This window comes from Scylla paramamosain, chromosome 1 (assembly GCF_035594125.1).
Source record: "Scylla paramamosain isolate STU-SP2022 chromosome 1, ASM3559412v1, whole genome shotgun sequence".
NCBI lineage: Eukaryota > Metazoa > Arthropoda > Malacostraca > Decapoda > Portunidae > Scylla > Scylla paramamosain.
This window is the reverse complement of record NC_087151.1, coordinates 2821086-2835000: the sequence shown is the minus strand read 5'-3', so window position 1 is coordinate 2835000 and position 13915 is coordinate 2821086. Positions and strand designations below refer to the sequence as shown.

Sequence of the window (13915 nt, the reverse complement as noted above, 5' to 3'; positions counted from 1 at the left end):
TGTTATCTATGTTAATATTGTTATCGTTGGTGGTGGTAGTAGTGCCGTTACTAATACTGATGCTGGTGTTTGTGTTGTGACTGGTGTCATCGGTGGTGACGGTGATGAGTACTACAACATGAGCAGCGTTCAGCTCCCTTCAACACCCTCTCTACTCCGGGGTGGCGGCAGCGCCCGTTGCCGCTGTGAGGGCCTCCGTGCTCCTGTTCCTCACGCAAGGAAACAGGTGGAGTGTTTATTCTCGCGGCCTCAGACGGAGTGCAAGCCGCTGTATTGTGTAGTATGGTGCAGCTGTATAGGCGAGGCAGCGTCGCGCACAGTAGCCTCAATATTGATCAACTGGACACCATCCTTAGTGTAACACCCTCCAGTCTTGGTGCCCAGGACTTGTGGGGGTGTGGCTGGTGGTGTGTGGCGCGAGTCTGGTGCCAGCTCCGTCACAGGTCACTTTCTAAAAGGCACACGAGCATATCCAAGCGAACACATAAAGTAGCACGGACGGCAATATTTACTTCAAATAGCGCGCGTTGGCAGTGTTGTGACGAGTGCTGCCCTCTACCATAAACAACATGCTCGTACGTTTGACAACTTTGCGGAAATACTCCTTAATCTGCCTCGACACCTGTCCTCAAAGGTGCCTTAAGGGATCACGTATCTACTGAAAAACTGTTACTGTGAAATAATTCCTAATAACGAAGAAATAACGTGATTTATGACTTGGTTCACCGGGTACGGTACGCCATGTTAGATGCAATACTGACTGAGTCCAAGGTACCGCCAAACGAATTCTTCCCTCTCACCAACCAGCCGGGTTCCTTCAGGCCGGTCTGTATGCACCGGGACATTCTTGGTTACTCCATGATATTGTAGTTATGCACCTACCTTCATAAACTGCTCCGTGAATGGATAAAATAAGCGATGAAGACCGTCGTTATCATCTGTACCGTAGCGCACTCTGGAGGAGGAGTTCACTGCCGAGCTCCGCCTCCCTTGCCGTGACGTGAGCACGGAACGCCTTCATCGGGGATACGTCACAAAGCTCCGCCTATATTTACGCCAGGCTCCTCCTCTCGACCAGATGACATCCCCAAGACAGACAGGAACGTTTAGATTCTGACAACCTGGTGCAGCGGGAGGATGTGCCGCCATGCGAGCCGCGCACTGGCATGGTTTTAGGCGGTGTTGCAAGGGTTAACTTGCAATATTCATTGTGGTTGGAATAGGCATGTGCATGATCAGTGGATACATGTTGGATACATAATGTGTCAGTGAGTGTAGAAGCATAAATTTTACGATGAAGCTGTGAGCAAGTGCGTATGTACTTGGAAGTTGGAGATTGCAATAGTTTGGTATTGTTGAAGTGTCATTGTTCCAAGTCTGGAAGGATTCACTCGACCTCTGCTGAGCTGCTCCCCAAGTGTCGAGTCCAACCAAGATGCCACGCAGGAAGCAGGATTGCCCTAAACGCATGAAATGTAAGTAACAACTTGAGAAAGTGTGTATGTTTGTGTGGATGTGTGTGTGTGTGTGTGTGTGTGTGTGTGTGCGTGTGCGTGTGTGTGTGTGCGTGTGCGTGTGCGTGTGTTACTCCATATCACACACACTCAGTTTCCTTCAGTTTAGTTCATTCAGTTTTCCTGGTGGTTCCCGAGTGTGTGAGGGCGTGAGGGCAGCCCGGGTGGAGCGGTGTGTGGCCGCGGGTGGCCAGCGCCAGGGCGAGTGTTGCTGCTGCACGTGGTGGCTCGTGACGCAACCCTTGGTGAAAACATCACTTTGAACCACATTGTCCTTGCGATTATCAGCACAAGTCCTTTTTCATTGTCAGACAGCCAGTGCAAGCCGGCTGTCAACATGATAGTAGTGGACAGAAAGTTACGTAATTACATTCTGCGGGCATTATATATATATATATATATATATATATATATATATATATATATATATATATATATATATATATATATATATATATATATATATATATATATATATATATATATATATATATATAAGGATAGGTAGATAAATAGATATGTGACCTAAAACTACATACCAAGTGGCAGTGCATTAGTGATGGTTTGTTCCGCGTTCACTTTTTCCTGCTCGTCGACACAGTAGCAAAGCGACGCAGGACCTCCTAGGGTGCCTCTCGTGCCAAACCCTGCCAGCCAACACTCAACAAGTAGCCTTCGCCAAACTCACCCACCAAACTCGCAGCAGTGGTGGGCAACTTTAGTCCCCACCAAGTTTTCCTGCTTGGGAGGGGAGGGAGGGGCCGTCCTTCTGTCGAACTAAAAGGTGCTGCGTGGGGTGCCGCCTCTCGGGGGTTTGAGTGTCGGGCCTCAGGAAGCCACGTGTTGTGGTGCGAGGGGCGTCACAGGCACAAAATAAATGGTGTGGTCACTTTATTGGCTGTTTCGGCAGAAAGATGAGAAAAAGTTTCGTTTCATGTTTTCATCAAGTTTGTGTTTGTTGTTTTTGTTGTTGTTATTGCTGTTGTTGTTGTCATTGTTGTGGTGTGTGCTGATGATCCGTGGTGGCTATGGTTTTCATACTTTCATTATACTGTAGGTTATGTTTCTCGCCTTGGTGTGACAATTAGCGTTAAAAAGTATTTAGTATTGATCACACCTGTCTCAGCTCTGTCTCTTAGAGAAGTCAGCATTTTTTTTTTTTTAACCATCACTCCCCTCCCCACCAAGCAGCCTGCCCTGAGTTGTCTCGTGTGGTTAAGTTTCATCATCAGCAAAGCACATCTTTCTCCGAAGCGGACTTATGACGGAATTTTATTTGAATAACTGAGGAAACTGCATGTTATTTTATTTCAAGAATGCAATGCATCAGTAATTTGGGACAGGTCGGTAAAACTAATAGCTCAATGCATCATGAATTTCAAAGGAGCCATGCGATCTTTAGTGGACAAGCAACTACTGCAGAAGGATGTATTCTTCCTTGGGGTAGGGGGAGGAACAAGCGGAAGAAGCCGCTACGGGGTGTGGCATCAACACCCACACCCCGCACTCAGGGAACTGCTTGGCCCTCGCTGAATCCCTTTCAAATCAACAAAAGTACAGCGCTTAAGGGAAGCCTGTCATCTAAATAAAAATGGAAGGCATCTGGAGAACTTTTCCCAGCTAACTAAGATGTTCTTTGTGTAGCAACTGTGTGTTATGTTGTCTGATTCGTTGGCATTCACAGAGTTAAGATTCGGTCTTCTCAGATACAGAATATCTTAAATTTCTTAATATATTTCTTTCTTTTTTCTTGTCTTATATTTTCTTGTCCTTTTTATATATACGTTTCTGTGTTCCTGTGTGTGTGTGTGTGTGTGTGTGTGTGTGTGTGTGCTTGACTGATGTATTTTTGTTTCTTGCTAGAAGTTAGAGGCAGTTTATGGTTTTAAAAGTAGAGTTTCTTAGTCCTTGATTTATATTTGGGTGGCGGGGTCAGCTACCGCATTTGTCTTGGGCACATCTGTAGAAGGCAGGGAATGGTCAGTGCCAACCTGGGCCACGAGCAGACCACCGGTGGCTGAGGGGCGGCGGCTGCACGAGTGTCACCTTCCCTCCTACCCTCCAGTTTCTCAGTCTGCTTCACTCCGAGCTGCTCTCTTTGGTCCAATCGATAAAAAGCTGAGTTATGTGTAGAAAAGCTATCAAGTATCCTGAGTTCTATTTTTTTTCTATTCTCAAAATGAAGTAAATGTTCTGAGAGTTGTAATGCCTGACACTTTCATATGTTGTGGTGTCCCGAGGATGGCACTTTTCACAATGGCTAATTTTCACCTGCTATAAGAGGTGGTTGTTAATGTGTCTGATTTATTAATGTGACAACATCCAGGTGTTTAAATATATATATATATATATATATATATATATATATATATATATATATATATATATATATATATATATATATATATATATATATATATATATATATACATACTTAAAATCATGAGAAAGGGCTTTCTTGTCAATAGAATCGTTGTGGCTATTAGTAACTCCTTAGCCTTAAATCTAATATGTTGCGAAATATTACGCTTCTGTTTCACCACGCCAGCTATTATATCACTAAGGATAATATTTCAGTTTGGTATATTTCTCCCGAGTTAGTGGTATTGTGGACTCAGCGTCGGCCCTGACCGACGCCCCTGGCCAGGGTGTCAACAAGTGAGACGGTCCGTGCCCCGCGCAGCTCGTGTCCGCCCCGCACCTTATGGCCGAATAGCGTGACCGACACAAGGAGATGGCAGAACCTGCAGGTCAAAGTTTTTTTTTTCTTTTTCGTGAGGAGTGTCCCTCTCCTTGCAGGCCGCGATGAAGCGCAGAGTACATCGCACAGTGCTCGGCAGCAGGGGGCACACCACTGCCCGTTTTCTGGTCATACACTTCATTACGTATCCATGCAGGAAATGCCGTATAGGCAGTGATCCCCCCTGAATCCCGCCTCCTCCTTCCCATTATGTTCGGCCTTACACGATTGTTGCAAGATTGTTGTAATCATCTCATCCGACAATTCAGCTGCAGCGGAGGGCGGGGCACGGGCCCGACAACGCACTGAACCAATGAGCAGGTGAGCGGTCCTGCGGGAGGAGCTTAGCGGCGCCACTCCTCACCCTTGTTTAGCTTGAAGTTTGAACGTACAAAAATCCCTCTAGCGCTAACAGGAAAGACTTAAGACTTGGACATATGAATACCTGTGGTGTCAGCGTACTCTGAAGCACTCATGATGCAGTTAAGCAGTGAGGCGGCAGGCACGGGGAGGCCTTGCTTAGTTCACCACCGCTTGGCAGGGACGCTCCGTGATCGCCCGCTGCTTTCTGCCTGGGTAGAACTCTTTCAGAGCGATTTGGGCCAGGTTTGAGATGAATGTGTTTCTGGGATGACGACACGCTAAAATTAACTATTTACCTCTCAAATTGTAGAATTTCAAATTTGAATTTTAATCTGATTTTGTTTACTTTTGTATTATTACCAAAAAATCGGCTGTAATCAACTCTGTCACTGTCATGTTCGCTGACCTCCCAACGCTTAAGAAAAACAAAAAAAGCTACCCGTCGAGGTGCGCCGCCCACTGGTGTGCTGCTCCCCTAGAGGCATCTCAGCAGTGTGGCAGTGAGTCGCCCAGACCCCCAAGCTGCTTCCCCGTGATGGGGGCTGTGGAAAACTTGGATTTCAACACTATGAAATAATGCTCAAGGATGTGGGCTATATATCACTGCCTTGCCGTATTCATCTTTCCCTTGTCCTACTCGAGCGTCGTGGACCTCAACATATTACCGTAAACATTGCTAGCCACTTTGTGACTCTTGGAATCACGCAGCTGGCCCGCGGGACGCTGACAAAGAAAAAAAAAAAAAAATAGAATAAAGGATAAGACATGATGAGGCACGATGAGCAGCGCGAGGCAGGAAACAAGACGGCAAGTTATCCTCAGGTAACCAACACTACGAAACACTACTTGTAAAATAATAAATACATAAAAAATTATATGTATATATATATATATATATATATATATATATATATATATATATATATATATATATATATATATATATATATATATATATATATATATATATATATATATATATATATATATTACACACACGCACACACACACACACACACACACACACACACACACACACACACACACACACACACACACACAATTTTCTGCTTAATATAAAATGTTACAGTTTTGCTGTAGTCTGGTACAGACTCTGCAGGAGCAGCAGCTTCATGTAATTTTCACATATGTGTGTACTAGAAAATCTGTAGTAATTTAGCAAGACTAATGTGCGAGGGTCTGATGTCTGGTGAGTGACAGAGGTTCCGCTGCTGCAGGAAATGTTCCTCAAAGGAGCGAGCACCTGATGGGTTTGTTTGTTGTTCTTTTGAATGTTTCATTTGTCATGGAAAAAAAAAGAAAAAGAAAAATCGATACGTTGTACATCGTGGCCAACATGGTATAAGATTCCACTATTTTATATCACAATCATAATTATCATGATTTTCATCATAATTAAAAAGTTTATTTTTGACCGCCGAGCACCGCGGGCAGCTTGGCTGGCGGCGTGCTCATTGACAGCCTCTGGTGGCCAGGGAGCGCCCTCCTGTACATGTGGCACGGGTGGTGCTGCGCTCCCTTCACTCACTCCTTCACGCTGAATTAGGGCTGACAAGTTTCTTCTTTGTGTCAGTTACTTGTGTATTAGTTTCCGAGGAGCTGGCGGCGGCTGCTGCTGCTGCTGCTGCTGCTTTGCCCGCGCTGCCTGGCCTCCCCTCGGGCACTCGGCAGGCAGGTTAGCTCGACGGAAAGCCTAGTGTAGTTTTCTTTCATAATGAGGATAAATAACATGATAATGGAGTACGGTGCCGCCGTAAGGAGTGTGAGGAGGCCATCGATCAGCCTTACCTGGGGTGTTGCGGGCGTCACCCTGGCAGGGCCATGGGCCACCGCTGTGGTGTGAGGAGGGTAAGATTCTCCTGTATTGACAAGAAGCACATGTATGTAGCGAACTTTGAAGGGAAGACAGCGAGTACTAACTTGAGGGTTGACAGTGGTGGGCGACGGTCGAGGGCGTGGTGGTGGTGGTAGTGGTGATGGTATAGACTTGGCAGAAAAGGCTTCAGGCGGAGGTAGTGTAGCTCTAAGGCTTTATTTGTATGCAATGTGAGGGGTAATGATATTGATTATAATGGTGATGATAATAATAATAATACTATAATGATAATATGATAATAATAATAATAATAATAATGATTATTATTATTATTATTATTATTATTATTATTATTATTATTATTATTATTATCATTGTTATTGTTATTATCAATATTTTTTAATATAATTTTTATTCACCAATAACAATATTTAATTCCCACACCATACACACACACACACACACACACACACACACACACACACACACACACACACAGCATGTCAGGGTTGGAGTCAAGTCTCAGTTGACTGAAGGAAGACGAACATAGAAAAACGAAAATGGCTTGTTAAGGCAGGCGAAGTTTGGTAAGATTTAGCTGAGGAGAGCGAGACACGGAGGGGAGAGTGAGGGCTGCTGAGAGACGGGAGATGGGAGAGAAGCAGGAGATAATGAAGGCTAGTGAGGGATGGGCGGAGGGCTGACTGGTGTGAGATGCTTCCTTGGAAACTAAGAAAGATTACACATTTAAATAAGTGTTATATTATGTGATGCAGGGAAAGCATGAGAGGGCAGGTCCACAGCGTCGGGGCCAGGCCAGCAGCTGCAGGTGTGTCACTGGTGAAGTGTAGCACTTGTGGTAGTGTAGGGAAATTACTTATATTTTGATGTATGTTTCTTACGTTTGCTGAAGACACACTAGAACACCTGCGTAGCGACAGACTGCGGCGAGGGCTGGGAGGAAGGCGCCCACAACGGCGAGAATGGTACGAAGGGAAGGATGACTCCCTGAGTGACAGGCGCGAGTGGCACTCTGAGTCCGACAGCAGCGGGGTGATGTGTTGCTGTGGCAGGGAGGGGAGAAGGAAGAGAGGCGGCGTGATACATTGTTGGATGAGAAAAGTTTGTAGGGATAAGTAGCGGAAAAAAAAAAAAAACTAGTAGAATATTAATTTGTTGAATTGGAAGTGAAGGATGGAAGCATAGGGAATGATCTTCCTTGTAGCGTGAGTGAAGCATGGGTGTGAGGACACCTCGCTCCTGGCAGGGACTTACTGACACTCTTGGCCAGCGCTAGTATGTTTTAATTTTTTTCTGATTTCTTTTTTTATTTTGGTTTACATGTTACATCTGAATACAGATTGTCTAAGACTTTGCAGCAAGCACCCACGGAGCGCATACGAAGAATACTTGGAGGATATATTTTGTGCAAATTTTTCTTTTTTTAGAGTGTGGCGGTGGCCGAGGTGCCTGGGGTATTAGGTATCGCTGGCCGTGTAGACATCTGCTAAGCCAACACTTTGATTAATTAGCACCATGCTTCTGGCGGGTCGCCTTACCGGGACCCGCCGCCCGCCTCTCCCTCCTCGGGGCTCGCGCCTGACTCATTCACTATATGTATTTATGTTGTTGCCTCAGACTTGAACTGACATTATTTATTACTACAGTTTGATTGCAATGCTCCCAAAAGGAAATGGTCAGTAGATACGGTTAATTTTGAAAATATCAACAACAGTTATGATCCCAATAATAAATGTGGCATCATATTCAGTCCATAAACTTTCATCACAGTATCAAAATTTTATTTGTGGTGATAACTTGCAGCGGTCACGTGTACACCTCGGCTTTTCATGGAGTTCATTTTGAAAGTCGATTTTTTTTTTTATCATTTAATATTTTATTTTCACATCGAAATATTTCTGAGAGATTTTCTGCTAATGTCTGTGCGAACATCACGGAAAGCACTCAAAAGATACATTTCACGATAATGAACGCTTGAATTCTTTGACTGGCAGAAAACCAAGAAAACTTACTCGTGGGTGGGAATAGTGTTTGTGGCTTATCAGGAACTACACAGCTTCCCGCCCCGCGCTCGCCCTGCAGGCTGATGGGCGGATGAGTCTGTGTGATGCAGTGTTGGCCGCGGAACTGCGATGGCTTGTGTGCCCCGGTGCTTTGGCGTGGCCGCAGGGAACACCTGCTGGCCGTGGTGGCTACCAGCGCGGCGGAGGGACTCGTGCCTCTGGTGCCGCCTCGCCTCAGCCTCGCCTCAGTCAAATCCAGTAACTTTTGAGAACGTTCGGTTTTCTTGTTGCAGATTGAGATTATCTTGCTGCATTATTCTTGCAGTACATCAGCTCGAACTGGCTACATGGAGAGAAGAAAAAAGAAAAGTAAAAAAAAAACTCTAGATCCACAAGTAGGCGGCGAGGCGGCCTTCTTGGCGGCCAGAAATTTATAAATGTTTGTCATATGTTTGGTTGTAGCACATATCGACCTTGCTATCTTGCCCGCGGTGTGTGAGCGCCTTCCTCAAGGACGCGAGTTTGATGCTGCCGAAGAATTAACGCAAATTCTCTAAAATTACATAAGCAGAGGGAACCAGGGCGAGCTGCGAACACAGACAACGGACACACTTTTACTACATACTCAGGCGCCGCTGTCCCTTAGCCCTCCCCCCCACCCTCCCCCACCACGCAGCGCTACTCCAGCTCGTATCCGCCGCCAAGCCTCATCCGCCGCCGTTGAATCTTCACGACGTCACTCCCAGCATCGGCACATCATTGCCTCGGACACTCACTGGTACTGTTAGCGGCACCGAGCCGTCTTGTAGGGAGAGTGCGACGTGATGCTGCTGCGGCTCCCCCTCACCTGCTGTGCGATCTTGTCTGAATCGAGAAGCAAAGCGCGCGCGCGCACACACTCACACACACACACACACACACACACACACACACACACACACACACACACACACACACACACACACACACACACACTCACTCGTACATCACTCACATTTTTACTTAATAAGAAACACTTCCTCTATCCACACCCACCCACACTCCGCCCCGCCTCCCTCCACACAAGGCCAAGACGGTGGGGTGCAGTAGAGGAGATGGTGGGCGTTGCTAGGCGGCCTACATCCGCCCATCCATCCATCAGCTCTGTCAACCATCCGTCACTCAGCCGCTTTGTCCACCACCAGGCATCCATCACTCCCTGGACTGTCCAACATCCGGCTACCAGCCCGCCACACCATTCCACTTCACGTCCTACCACATTACCATACACCCGCACGTTTACCTCAATCTGCTGGCCACTAACTTATAGTAAAAATTGTAAACACCCGTACTGCCACCTTCCACACGGTCCTTCTCTCGGCCTCCTCATAAAGTATGCGTTTCACCTCCTCACTGTCTCCCTCCAAAGTTCCTGAGCTTCGAGACAGCCTCAGTCACCTTCACTTCGCGTCTCCCGGACCTACACTTCTTCCCTTCACGTTTTCTATCGCTCTTCTTTTATTTTCTGCCAAAAGTCTCATGCTACTTTCCTAACCTTCCCTCGTCGCTTCATCTCTCCCTCTCGCACCCTTTCATCCGCCCCAGCCCCCGGCCCTCACCCTCCCCGTCTACCATCAGAGGTTTCCACCCCCGCCACTCTTATTCTTTCCCCTCGTTCAGTTCCTCGCTCGTGTTACACAAGCGTCATCCTCAGACTGGAGGTCGCCGTTGACTGCTCCTCTAGATTCTCTGGAATACGGAAGCAAATGTTTTCTTGTTTTCGGGACATGTGTCGCCTTCATCCCCCCACCCCCCCTCCACCTCCTCCCTCTCCCCACCCCTGCCGGAGGTAAAACAATGAGCAAATATCATCGCTGAAAGAGTTACGACCAGCATTGTGGTAGGTTTTGATTCCGAATGAAATTCTAAATGGCTTTTCACGCTCGACCTTCCAGCAGTGGTTGTTTATTTTCAGAGTTTACCCGACGAGCTTTGTTTTGTTTATAATATACGAACCTGCGTTACCTTTTCCTTTTTTTTTTTTTTAATAACTGAAGACGAGGAGGACGGAGGTCGCACTGGTTAAAAACACCGAAAGGGGAAGATTGCCGTGTTACTTAAGAGGCGAAACGCTCCTTAAACGAAACATTTTGGCAGCGAATGAATCTTAGCGGAGCGACCAGAGTAGGGGAACCGGAGGGCGGGAGGGAGAAAGGAAGGAGGGAGGAGGAGGAGGAGGAGGAGGAGGAGGAGGAGGTAGTGGTAGTAGAACGAAGAGGGGAGGAGGTAGAGGAGGAGGAGGAGGAGGAGGTTGAGGGTGAGGGGAGTGGGAGGCGGCAGGACGAGGGGAGAAGGTAGAGATATAGAAAAAGAGGAAAATAGAGAACGTAGCAAGTGAAACGTCGCGCCGCTAGTACAGGCAGTGAGGGGCTTTTCCGGCGCCACACACTGAGGGCCTGGCGAAGTGTGGCAGCGGCTGCGAGGTGGACCAAGCTCGCGTAAGGAGCAGAAGAGAGAGAGAGAGAGAGAGAGAGAGAGAGAGAGAGAGAGAGAGAGAGAGAGAGAGAGAGAGAGGGGAGGCGGAGAGCGGGGCGTGTCGGCCTAACCCCTGGACGGACGGGGTCTGAGTGAGTGATGTGTGGTTGGGAGAGGACGGCCATGACGGGGGGAAGGGAGAGGGGGAGGCAACGCAGCCCTGGGATCAATGTGGGGAAGAGGGAGGGAGGGAGGAAGAGGAAAGAAGAGAGAGAGAGAGAGAGAGAGAGAGAGAGAGAGAGAGAGAGAGAGAGAGAGAGAGCCAAAAAAGTGTAGTAGAGGGATGTAGCCTAGTAAATATAATTAGAGCATTAGAGTAGAGTATTAGGCTTAACAGTGAAAGGAAACTAAGACGTAAGGAACCTCTGGATGAAGAATGAAAAATGACACCTTGAAGAGCGGAAAGTTACGGAGAGAGAGAGAGAGAGAGAGAGAGAGAGAGAGAGAGAGAGAGAGAGAGAGAGAGAGAGAGAGAGAGAGAAACTTCTATTTAGCCGCTTCGTATAATAAAGCATATGAATAAAACACGCAACAAAGAAAATAATTAACAATTTATTTCACATGCACAAAACGTAATGGAACGGGAAACGTAATATGAAAAAAAAGGTTATGTTAATTGAAACAAAAATATATAGGAAAAAAGGTATTCCACAGAGAGAGAGAGAGAGAGAGAGAGAGAGAGAGAGAGAGAGAGAGAGAGAGAGAGAGAGAGAGAGAGAGAGAGAGGAAAATAATAATAATTACAAGTCTAGGAACGGAGAAGAGACTCGAGACTTCCAGCAGCGTCACAGACAAACAGTTGAGGCGCGCTATGTAAAGACCAAGAATGTAAGAAAACCCGGTGGTGCGGCGGGCGAGGAAGCTTAAGACGGACAGACAGACGGACGGGCGGACAGCGAGAGGCGGACAGGCAGACAGAGGCCCGACGTGCCACCCTGACGGACACCAAGGGGAAGACGGACAGGTGACGCTCCGAGCCACCACTCCGCCAGGATTATTCTCAACTTTCTCGAGAGACGGTGGATAATTTCAGGCGGATGAGCGGCCGGCTGCATCAGAGAGAGAGAGAGAGAGAGAGAGAGAGAGAGAGAGAGAGAGAGAGAGAGAGAGAGAGAGGTTTAGAATTTTCCCATGTTCCTTCCGATTTTTCTTCTTTTTCTTCTAACATGTTATTATTTTAACGAAAAGTCAGCGCGTGTTGGCCTTCGCTATTATGTGATGAGGTAGTTTTTTTTGTATCACCTCACACGAAGGGAAAGTAATGTGAATGCCCTATGTTAGCGCGGGTCATGAAGTACTCATACCCTCCCAGCCCTTCCTCCTGCGGCACCTGTGGAGGGAGCAGCAGAGCGAGAGAGGCGCGTCAGATTACTTCCAGGCCGGGATGACGGGAAGATGTACTCACGCTGTAGTAAAGGAGAGGAGGGGCGTTTACTGCTGGCTCAAATAGCAATGGTCTTGTAGGAGGAGGGAGAGGAGGAGGAGGAGGAGAGGAGGAGGAGGAGGAGGAGGAGGAGAGGAGGAGCGAGAGGTAACTTGCCTCGGGAGTTGGTTGGCCCTTGCTGCTGCTCCCTCCACAACTCTCGGGGTAAATAAAGTTAGTCGGAGAAAGGTTCCGAAAGCGCAGTTTGACTAAAAGCTGGTAGCGCAGATCTAAACTGGAAATAAGTAACGCTACTGAAGCCTGTGTTACGACACGGAAAGGACGAAGAAAGGAAGGGAAGTGCTAACCCAAACCATGGCGGCTTTTCAAATTTTTGTATTATTCTGAAAGGCCTTAAAAGTACACACACACACACACACACACACATACACACACAGTGCACGAAGCTGAGTCAGGGCAGAGCGAAAGAGGCCTCAGCATCTGAACAGTAGCTGGAGGAAGAGGAGGGTCTGACAAGGAGCGTGAGGTTGTGGGGTGAGGGGGGTCCGAGCGGGCAGGCGGACTGACGGCAGATTGACAGGATCAATGATTCCCTCCTGGACGACCGGACCAGCGCCCTACCAGGACCACCGTCGCTGCCGCCCGCTCAGGCCACCTCCACCACCACGCGCACCGCCGCCGTCTTGACCATCTCCCGCCTTCACCGCTCGCCTAAGCCTCCTCCACCGCCACCCGCACCGACTCCCGCCCGTCTTGGTCACTTCTTTCCCTCCCCCGCTCCCCTCCCTGCCGTCTACCTCAGTACTACGCCTCGGCAGCCCGCAGCCCTTCCGTTGCCTCTCCTGTAGTATAATGTCGTTCACACCAACCTTAGGCGCTCCCTGTAAAAAAAAAAAAAAAAAAAAAAAAAATTAATATTCTAAATACGTACCATCTTCATACTACTTATTTTTTCGTACACCTGAGAAATCAGATCAGCTATCTAAGACATTAAAAAAAAGTGTCTTTATGCTGCAGTAGTGAGCAAAGAATCCTTCACCACCTTTCATGGCACCATCTCGCCCAGTCCACTACAACGCAACACTGCACCGCCACCCACCATTACCCTGGCCTCGGCCGTGCCTCACTTCCCCTTTCAGCCTCCCGCTTCTTAGTGTCTTGCCGCTCGGGCACAATGTTCTTTCGCCCTTCGCCGTCGCCGTGAGGAGGTACTAGTACGCTTCTTCGCCTCATTCTCTTTGCCTGCAGGTCTTCTTTTCCCCGTGGCTAGGGTCTCCCCGCGAACCGCGATGCCACAGATAACTTATCATCAGCATCACGCCGATGCCGCTACAGGAAAGCGTCCCGCGATCCCCCGCCGGCGAGCTCCTCACCTGGATTGCACGACTCTCGTGTTCCGAACCGTTGACTCGCTTATATCTGGCGCTCCGATGTACCGATTGCGCGACGACCCGGCACAGGGAGGCGGCGGCGTTAGGAGAGTCTATCCTCAATAATTCTCCCCGGCCTTACAAAGTTGTGTCGATGGCCCAGGAATGT

At 47.8% G+C, this 13915-nt stretch overlaps 1 protein-coding gene across 1 annotated transcript in view; it reads right to left on the bottom strand.

Annotated features, from left to right (window-relative positions):
• Positions 1–972, bottom strand: part of LOC135112138 (uncharacterized) — a 25801-nt gene extending 24829 nt beyond the window's left edge. The window contains exon 1 of the mRNA XM_064026219.1: positions 883–972. The gene's annotated coding sequence lies outside the window, so the exon portion shown is untranslated. The remainder of the gene's footprint in view (positions 1–882) is intronic.
• Positions 973–13915: the final 12943 nt, after the last annotated feature.